Genomic DNA, 11,044 nt, shown 5'->3' with positions numbered 1-11,044 from the left:
TGCCTAAATGGTGGCCATCTTGGGTAAGGCAACGTGCCTAGATGGTAGCCTCTTGGGTAAGGAAACGTGCCTAAAAGGTGGTCATCTTGGGTAAGGCAATGTGCCTAAATGGTGGCCATCTTGGGTAAGGCAACGTGCCTAAAAGGAGGTCATCATGGGTAAGGCAATGTGCCTAAATGGTGGCCATCTTGGGTAAGGCAACGTGCCTAAATGGTGGCCATCTTGGGTAAGGCAACGTGCCCAAATGGTGATCATCTTGGGTAAGGAAACGTGCCTAAATGGTGGTCATCTTGGGTAAGGAAACGTGCCTAAATGGTGGCCATCTTGGGTAAAGAAATGTGCCTAAATGGTGGCCATCTTGGGTAAGGCAACATGCCTAAATGGTGATCATCTTGGGTAAGACAACGTGCCTAAATAGTGGCCATTTTGGGTAAGCCAACGTGACTAAATGTAGCCATCTTGGGTAAAGCAATGTGCCTAAATGGTGGCCATCTTGGGTAAGGCAACGTGCCTAAATGGAGGCCATCTTGGGTAAGGCAACGTGCCTAAATGGTGGTCATCTTAGGTAAGGAAACGTGCCTAGTTGGTGGTCATCTTAGGTAAGGAAAAGTGCCTAGATGGTGGCCACCTTGGGTAAAGCAATGTGCCTAAATGGTGGCCATCTTGGGTAAGGAAGGGTGCCTAAATTGTAGCTATCTTGGGTAAGGAAACGTGCCTAAATGGTAACCATCTTGGATAAGGCAATGTGGCTAAATGGTGGCCATCATGGATAAGGCAACGTACCTAGATGGTGGCCATCTTGGGTAAAGCTACGTGCCTAAATGGTGGCCATCTTGGGTAAGGAAACGTGCCTAAATGTAGCCATCTTGGGTAAGGCAACGTGCCTAAATGTAGCCATCTTGGGTAAAGCAATGTGCCTAAATGGTGGCCATCTTGGGTAAGGAAAAGTGCTTAAATGGTGGTCATCTTGGGTAAGGCAATGTGCCTAAATGGGGGCCGTCTTGGGTAAGGCAACGTGCCTAAATGGTGGCCATCTTGGGTAAGGCAACATGCCTAAATGGTGATCATCTTGGGTAAGGAAACGTGCCTAAATGGTCCTCATCTTGGGTAAGGAAACGTGCCTAAATGGTGGCCATCTTGGGTAAAGCAACGTGCCTAAATGGTGGCCATCTTGGGTAAGGCAACATGCCTAAATGGTGATCATCTTGGGTAAGACAACGTGCCTAAATAGTGGCCATTTTGGGTAAGCCAACGTGACTAAATGTAGCCATCTTGGGTAAAGCAATGTGCCTAAATGGTGGCCATCTTGGGTAAGGCAACGTGCCTAAATGGAGGCCATCTTGGGTAAGGCAACGTGCCTAAATGGTGGTCATCTTAGGTAAGGAAACGTGCCTAGTTGGTGGTCATCTTAGGTAAGGAAAAGTGCCTAGATGGTGGCCACCTTGGGTAAAGCAATGTGCCTAAATGGTGGCCATCTTGGGTAAGGAAGGGTGCCTAAATTGTAGCTATCTTGGGTAAGGAAACGTGCCTAAATGGTAACCATCTTGGATAAGGCAATGTGGCTAAATGGTGGCCATCATGGATAAGGCAACGTACCTAGATGGTGGCCATCTTGGGTAAAGCTACGTGCCTAAATGGTGGCCATCTTGGGTAAGGAAACGTGCCTAAATGTAGCCATCTTGGGTAAGGCAACGTGCCTAAATGTAGCCATCTTGGGTAAAGCAATGTGCCTAAATGGTGGCCATCTTGGGTAAGGAAAAGTGCCTAAATGGTGGTCATCTTGGGTAAGGCAATGTGCCTAAATGGGGGCCGTCTTGGGTAAGGCAACGTGCCTAAATGGTGGCCATCTTGGGTAAGGCAACATGCCTAAATGGTGATCATCTTGGGTAAGGAAACGTGCCTAAATGGTCCTCATCTTAGGTAAGGAAACGTGCCTAAATGGTGGCCATCTTGGGTAAAGCAACGTGCCTAAATGGTGGCCATCTTGGGTAAGGCAACATGCCTAAATGGTGATCATCTTGGGTAAGGCAACATGCCTAAATGGTGATCATCTTAGGTAAGGAAAAGTGCCTAAATGGTGGTCATCTTGGGTAAGGCAACGTGCCTAAATGTAGCCATCTTGGGTAAAGCAATGTGCCTAAATGGAGGCCCTCTTGGGTAAGGAAAAGTGCCTAAATGGTAGCCATCTTGGGTAAGGAAACGTGCCTAAATGGTGGTCATCTTGGGTAAGGCAACGTGCCTAAATGGTGATCATATTGGGTAAGGCAACATGCCTAAATGGTGGCCACCTTGGGTAAGGCAACGTGCCTAGATGGTGGTCATCTTGGGTAAGGAAACGTGCCTAAATGGTGGTCATCTTGGGTAAGGCAACGTGCCTAAATGGTGATCATATTGGGTAAGGCAACATGCCTAAATGGTGGCCACCTTGGGTAAGGCAACGTGCCTAGATGGTGGCCATCTTGGGTAAAGGAAACATGCCTAAATGGTGGCCATCTTGGGTAAGGCAACGTGCCTAAATGGTAGCCATCTTGGGTAAGGCAACGTGCCTAAATGGTGGCCATCTTGGGTAAGGAAACATGCCTAAATGGTAGCCATCTAGGGTAAGGTAAATTGCCTAAATGGTAGCCATCTTGGGTAAGGAAACGTGCCTAGATGGTGGCCAACTTGGGTAAGGCAATGTGCCTAGATGGCGGCCATCTTGGCTAAAGCAACATGCCTAAATGGTGGCCATCTTGGGTAAGGAAACATGCCTAAATGGTGGTCATCTTAGGTAAGGAAACGTGCCTAAATTGTGGCCATCTTGGGTAAGGAAACGTGCCTAAATGGTAACCATCTTGGATAAGGCGCGGTACCTAAATGGTGGCCATCTTGGATAAGGCAACATGCCTAATTGGTGGCCTTCTTGGGTTAGGAAACATGCCTAAATGGTGGTCATCTTGGGTAAGAAAACGTGCCTAAATGTAGCCATTTTGGGTAAAGCAATGTGCCTAAATGGTGGCCATCTTGGGTAAGGCAACGTGCCTAAATGGTGGCCATCTTGGGTAAGGCAACGTGCCTAAATGGTGGCCATCTTGGGTAAGGAAACGTGCCTAAATTGTGGCCATCTTGGGTAAGGCAAGGTGCCTAAATGGTAGCCATCTTGGGTAAGGAAACATGCCCAAATGGTAACCATCTTGGATAAGGCGCGGTACCTAAATGGTGACCATCTTGGATAGGGCAACGTACATACATGGTGGCCATCTTGGGTAAAGCAAGGTGCCTAAATGGTGGCCATCTTGGGTAAGGAAACATGCCTAAATGGTGTTCATCTTGGGTAAGAAAACGTGCCTAAATGGTAGCCATCTTGGGTAAAGCAATGTGCCTAAATGGTGGCCATCTTGGGTAAAGCTACGTGCCTAAATGGTGGCCATCTTGGGTAAGGAAACGTGCCTAAATGTAGCCATCTTGGGTAAGGCAACGTACCTAAATGTAGCCATCTTGGGTAAAGCAATGTGCCTAAATGGTGGCCATCTCGGGTAAGGAAAAGTGCCTAAATGGTGGTCATCTTGGGTAAGGCAACGTGCCTAAATGTAGCCATCTTGGGTAAAGCAATGTGCCTAAATGGAGGCCCTCTTGGGTAAGGAAAAGTGCCTAAATGGTAGCCATCTTGGGTAAGGAAACGTGCCTAAATGGTGGTCATCTTGGGTAAGGAAACGTGCCTAAATGGTGGTCATCTTGGGTAAGGCAACGTGCCTAAATGGTGATCATATTGGGTAAGGAAACATGCCTAAATGGTGGCCACCTTGGGTAAGGCAACGTGCCTAGATGGTGGCCAGCTTGGGTAAAGGAAACATGCCTAAATGGTGGCCATCTTGGGTAAGGCAACGTGCCTAAATGGTAGCCATCTTGGGTAAGGCAACGTGCCTAAATGGTGGCCATCTTGGGTAAGCCAACATGCCTAAATGGTAGCCATCTAGGGTAAGGAAAATTGCCTAAATGGTAGCCATCTTGGGTAAGGAAACGTGCCTAGATGGTGGCCAACTTGGGTAAGGCAATGTGCCTAGATGGCGGCCATCTTGGCTAAAGCAACATGCCTAAATGGTGGCCATCTTGGGTAAGGAAACATGCCTAAATGGTGGTCATCTTAGGTAAGGAAACGTGCGTAAATTGTGGCCATCTTGGGTAAGGAAACGTGCCTAAATTGTGGCCATCTTGGGTAAGGCAAGGTGCCTAAATGGTAGCCATCTTGGGTAAGGAAACATGCCCAAATGGTAACCATCTTGGATAAGGCGCGGTACCTAAATGGTGGCCATTTTGGATAGGGCAACGTACATACATGGTGGCCATCTTGGGTAAAGCAAGGTGCCTAAATGGTGGCCATCTTGGGTAAGGAAACATGCCTAAATGGTGTTCATCTTGGGTAAGAAAACGTGCCTAAATGGTAGCCATCTTGAGTAAAGAAATGTGCCTAAATGGTGGCCATCTTGGGTAAGGCAACGTGCCAAAATGATGGCCATCTTGGGTAAAGCAACGTGCCTAAATGGTGGTCATCCTAGGTAAAGAAACGTGCCTATATTGTGGCCATCTTGGGTAAGGCAATGTGCCTAAATGGTAGCCATCTTGGGTAAGGAAACGTGCCTAAATGGTGGCCATCTTGGGTAAGGAAACGTGCCTAAATGGTAGCCGTTTTGGGTAAGGAAACGTGCCTAAATGGTGGTCATTTTAGGTAAGGAAACGTGCCTAAATTGTGGTCATCTTAGGTAAGGAAACGTGCCTAAATGGTGGCCATCTTGGGTAAGGAAACGTGCCTAAATGGTAGCCGTTTTGGGTAAGGAAACGTGCCTAAATGGTGGTCATCTTAGGTAAGGAAACGTGCCTAAATTGTGGTCATCTTAGGTAAGGAAACGTGCCTAAATTGTGGCCATCTTGGATAAGGCAACGTACCTAAATGGGGGCCATCTTGGGTAAGGCAACGTGCCTAAATGGTGGCCATCTTGGGTAAAGAAACGTGCCTAAATGGTAACCACCTTGGATAAGGCGCGGTACCTAAATGATGGCCATCTTGGGTAAGGAAACGTGCCTAAATGGTGGCCATCTTGGGTAAGGCAATGTGCCTAAATGGTAGCCATCTTGGGTAAGGCAACATACCTAAATGGTAGCCATCTTGGGTAAGGCAAAGTGCCTAAATGGTGGCCATCTTGGGTAAGGAAACGTGCCTAAATGGTAACCACCTTGGATAAGGCGCGGTACCTAAATGGTGGCCATCTTGGGTAAGGCAATGTGCCTAAATGGTAGCCATCTTGGGTAAGGAAACGTGCCTAAATGGTAGCCATCTTGGGTAAGGAAACGTGCCTAAATGGTAGCCATCTTGGGTAAGGCAACGTGCCTAAATGGTAGCCATCTTGGGTAAGGAAACATGCCTAAATGGTAGCCATCTTGGGTAAGGAAACATGCCTAAATGGTAGCCATCTTGGGTGGGGGCAGCATTTCCATCAAAGACAAAGCACGTAGTTGACACATGCTAACTTTGTGTCCTGCCATACACCTCAGAGTCGTATAACTTGCTAACTGACACATTGTGGTGACCATCTTGGGTGGGGACAACATGTCTAAATGGCGGCCATCTTGGGTTGAGCCAGCATTTTCTTTAAAGGCAAGTTGACACGTGCTAACTTTTTTTTTCCGCTAATTTGGCTGCCGCACACCTTAGAGTTATATAACTTGGTAATTTATGCATGCTACCTGTTAGCATGCTAATGTTTTGGGATTTTTTTTTACTAAAAAAAAATGATCAAGGCTCTAATTGGGACACAATTACTAGTTACTAGTTTTTTTTTCACTTCATGTGAACAAGGTTAATCAAGACTTCAGTTGCATTAAGTCAAGGCCTCTCTAGTATCTCTCTGAAAGTCTAAACCTGCCCTGACAGCAAGCACGGGGTGTTTTATTGGCTAAGTATCCCTTATGTGTACTGACTGATGAACAGAAAAGCAAATATGCGCGCATATTGCAATAAACTGTAAATCTCCATTTCCAAACGAGCAGAAGCTGTAAACTTAAGACAAATTGCGGGAAAGGAAATGCAAAACTGCTCCACGATAAATGGTGCTGATCCAAGCAGAGTTTTGTTACGCCACATTTCTCATTTTCAAGCAGTTTTGCTCATTTACAGCAATGTGCTGAATCATGAACGGCGGGGAATCTTCCGGCATCAAGTGCTCCTTCATTAAATTATGAGCTCAATTCATTTAATCTATTTGAACTACTTCCCAGGACTGGATCACATTTACACCCTCAGATTTGGTCCAAGTATCATTGAGACATTAACGGTAGGCTCAATATTTGGTAGGGGCGTCCCAATACAACTTTTTATTTTCCCCATACGATAGCAATATTTGATTTTCCGGACTATAGAGCACACCCACTGTATTTTAAAATAACAAAAAGATTTTAGTAAAGTTAAAATACCAATTATTGTCACACATAGACTAGGTGTGGTAAATTTGTCCTCTGCATTTGACCCATCCCCTAGTTCGCGCTCCTGGGAGGTGAGGGGAGCAGTGAGCAGCAGCGGTGGCGGCGCTACTCACTAGGAGGTAATGGGTCCCATTTTTTAGTCTTTGGTATGACTTGGTCGGGGTTTGAACTCACAACCTACCGATCTCAGGGCAGACACTCTGAGTAGGTTTTCCATATACTTGCCTCTATATATTTGCGATATGAGGTATTTAAAAATAAAGACATTGTAAATGTTTATTTACATACCTTAATTGTTTCCCAATGGTGTCTGCAACACGGCAGTAAAATGGCTGATCAAACAAAACAGAAGTCATCGACATGGACCCATTAGCTGCGGAAGCTAGCTCTCCGATAAAGTGAACACACTCAATAACTCCACGGTAAAGTTTTGGGCGAATTAACCAAACTGAAACAAAACGAACAGAATGACATTGTAAGTTAATAATACAAACACAGGCACTCGCAAACGTGTTAGCATATTAGCCTGTCTACATTACTATGGCACACACAAACATGCATTAAAACATTCCTTGTTAGCAAGAATTGTTTTAGTTATATTGTTTCAAGTTTCAAATGTATTCACAATACCATATAACAATTTCAATAGTAGTGAATATCATCATTTAAAGATGTTGGTACGTGAAAGGGTCCACCAAATAAGCTGGAAGAAGCTTTTGACAGGGGGTCCAGAGGACAGTATATACATGGAATGATGAAACAGGAAACATGGTAGCAAGTACAACAACAACAAAAACAAAAAACAACAACAACGCTATATGATAAACACAAGATAATAGTACTAAAGCAAGCATACACGTACATACATACATTCATTCAACCATGCAAAACCCAACAGTAGTCTACCCCACATGAGGCATTAAAGGTAGGTGGTTAATAGATAAGTAGTCAGTTTCTTTTTGAAGTTGGAGAATGGATACAGCATCTTGAGGCTCTCATTAAGCTGGTTCCAAATTGTTGGTCCCCTACATACAACAGTTCGAGCGGTACAAGCCAGTAAACGATGTTTACCTGATATCAGATCTAAGTTACGAGTGTTGTGGGCATGCTGGGGATGTTAAATAGTAGAGATGTGCGGATAGGAAATTATATAATTCGCATCCGCGTCACCATTATCGTCATCCACCCGCCGTCCACCCGAACCAACATTTCATCGGGACCCTACCCGCCCGCCAACCGCCCGCTGGATTACATCAGAGGTTGGCCATCTTTACCACTCATACAGCTATTTTAAACTGTTTCATAGAGTAATGAAGTCAATTGGAGCCGCTAAAGTTCTCGTGACTTTTCAGTAGCGTTCATCTTGATGACAAGAATATGGGCGGGCTGTGAAGCCATTGCCTTTGACATCTTCAACATGTACGAACCGATTGTTGGTCCGGCAACATGTTGTGTGTAACTTCCGCAATCACACGTATGAGATTGAAAGGCATACTGGGTGATACAGAGTACACTGATGGTTGTGATAGAAACAACTTTAACACTTACTAATATGCGCCACGCTATGAAGCCACACCAAACAAGAAAGACAAACAAATTTCGGGAGAACAGCCTCACAGTAACACAACATAAACGCAACACAACTAATACCCATTATTCTTTGTATTCATGACACAACCTGAATATATTTTACACCCCCGCGCCCCCAACCCCGCCCACCTTACCGACGCACGGGGGAGGGGGGGCGTATAAAATAGTCAGGAAGTGTCACGAATACAAAGGATTATGAGTATTTGTTGTGTTGCGTTGATGTTGTGTTACTGTGAGGATGTTCTCCCGAAATGTGTTTGTCGTTCTTAATTGGTGTAGCTTCTAAGCGTGGCGCATATTATTAAGAGTGTTCAAATTGTTTATATCACAACCATTAGGGTACTCTGTGTCACCCAGTATGCCTTGCAGTCGTGTGCGTGTTGCCGTGGAAGCCACACACAACATGATGCTGGACTGACAAGCAGATCGTGCATGATGTAGAAGGCGACAAAGCCAATGGTTTCATAGCACGCACTAATATTTAATATTTGGGTGACTGCCGGCAGTCATTCAAGAGAATAGTAGCGTCTCCTATTGTCTTCTTCGCTTTATGACACGGGTGTTAAATGGCTCTTTGATTGGCAAAGGATACCGATCCCAGAACCATGTATATCAAATATCTCCTGTTGGTTCAACCGCTACCCGCCCGAATCTAATCAAAATCAATTTTTTCGTCATGTCAACCGCCCGACCCGCGGTTTACCCGCGGATGAGACCGCAAACCGCGCATCTCTAGTAGATAGGAACCAAGTTACAGAGCCTAAGATTCAGCCTGTAGATGACTTGATAGGTTAAACAAGCATTTTGATAAATATTGAACTTTGTCAGTCTTAAGAGATGATATTTATGGAATAAATGTCGAGTGGGGGCATTAAACTTGGACCATGACGGGGCCCGTATGATTTTCTTTTGCATGGATTCTAATTTGTGAAGGTAGGTAGGGAAGGTGTTACACCAGATGATATAAAAGTAGTTTAGATGTGGTTCAAAGACAGTTTTATATAGGGTAAGTAGAGCTTAAAGAGGAAGATAATGACGACGGTGAAAGAACAGGCAAACTTATTTGGATAATTTGTTTAACAGATGGCTAATGTGACTTTTGAAATTGAGGTATTTGTCAATGATGACCCCCAGGAATTTTGTGGAGTACACTCTGTAATGACTGATTGGCATAGTAACGCCGGGTTTGTCCCTCCGTGGATGCGTCGACAAGAACACAGCAATGGTAAGTTTAAATGATTTATTAAACTTAACAAAAGCAGGCTACGAACAAAAATACTGGAGCTAACAGACAAAAATAAACCAAGGGCGCTAGCATAAAAGCTAGGAATAGAAAACAGAAAAACTAAGACTGGCACAAAGGCACACAAAAAGGAAAAACAATTTATCGGCGTGAGAGCTGGAATAAAACCAAGGCTTAGCGTGAGAAGCTAGCGTGAATATAAGCATAGAGAAGTAACAGTCGTCCCCTGTTGCATGAGAGCAAATTTATGGACCCAGACTGAACAAAGAAAACAGGAAGGCTTATATAGGGAGTAATCAAGGAGAACCAGGTGTGTGTAGAAAACGAGGAGCAGGTGAAAGCAATGTGTAACCATGGTAACGGACTAAACAGGAAGTGAGTGGGTCAGAAGAGAATGAAACAAAGATGGAAAAATAAACATGTGAAGATCCGAGTCACGGATCGCAACACACTCTCTGTATTTCCTGCCCATTGATGTTGATATGGCAGTGCTTAGTATTAGTCCGGTTTTTATTACAACAAAATAGAATAACATTTGTTTATTTACATTAAGTGAGAGCTTATTGCATTTGAACCAGGAATCCACTTTCAGAAGCTCTGAATTGACAGTTACTTGTAGATCGCGTAGGCTCCTGTGTGAGGTAAACAAATTTGTATCGTCAGCAAAAATTATTTTACGAAAATTTTCGGAGGAGTTTATGAAATCCTTTATGTGTAGGATAAAAAGGAGAGGCCCCAAGATGGATCCCTGAGGAACCCCAAAATTTATGGTCATGCAGGGTGAATTGTGATCATTGACGCATACACATTGTTGCCTTCCGTAAAGGTAAGAACGGAACCAAAGGAGAGGTACCCCTCTGACACCATAGTGATGTAGCTTGTACAATAAGATCTCAAAGTCTATTGTGTCAAAGGCCTTGGACAGATCCAAAAAAAATGCCAATACCACATTTTCCTTCTTCAATACAGTCATTGACCTTTTCCAAGAGGTCGAGTATAGCCATACAGTTGGTTCTTTTTTCACGAAAACCAAATTGTGAGGGGACAAGGATATGTAGTTTTTCTAGAAAACCATTCAGTCGGTTACAGACCACTTTCTGAGATATTTTTGAAAATGTTGGTAAAATTGAAATTGGCCTATAATTGTTCATATTATTTTTATCACCTGATAAAAAGGAATAATTGTAAAACGTGCAAATGTTGCTTGGAGTGATGAATAAAGAATCCACACGAGTAGAAACTCTATGGACGGCCAGAAGACGGAACAGGGCTTGTATTTCCGGTTGAAAGCTCTAAAAAGAAGATCACCGCAGCAAACGCAGTGTGCAAACTCGTCCAAAAGATGGCACCATAGTATAAACAATAACACACCTTTTTAGTGTTTTTGCTTGTTGTTTTCAACTATGTGCATTATGACTGTGAGTGAAGAAAAATCCATTAATTATAGTCCGGAATTATGCAACTATAATCATTATATTGACAAATATGGAGTTTTAGACTGCAGTATTGTTCATTTATTACCAATGTCTAGTTTGTGTGCTATTGTATGCTAACCTGTTGCGTAATTGCCAGCTCCTAGAAGCATAGGCTATAGGACTATGCCTACAGGAGCTGAAAATTACAAAAAAAACTCCATATTTGTCAATATAACAATTAGACATGTCCGATAATAGCTTCTTTGGCGATATCCGATACTTCGATATTGTCCAACTCTTAATTACTGATTCCGATATCAACCGATACCGATATATACAG

Source organism: Nerophis ophidion, linkage group LG25 (genome assembly GCF_033978795.1).
Source record: "Nerophis ophidion isolate RoL-2023_Sa linkage group LG25, RoL_Noph_v1.0, whole genome shotgun sequence".
Taxonomy (NCBI): Eukaryota; Metazoa; Chordata; class Actinopteri; order Syngnathiformes; family Syngnathidae; genus Nerophis; species Nerophis ophidion.
This window is presented reverse-complemented; position numbering follows the sequence as displayed.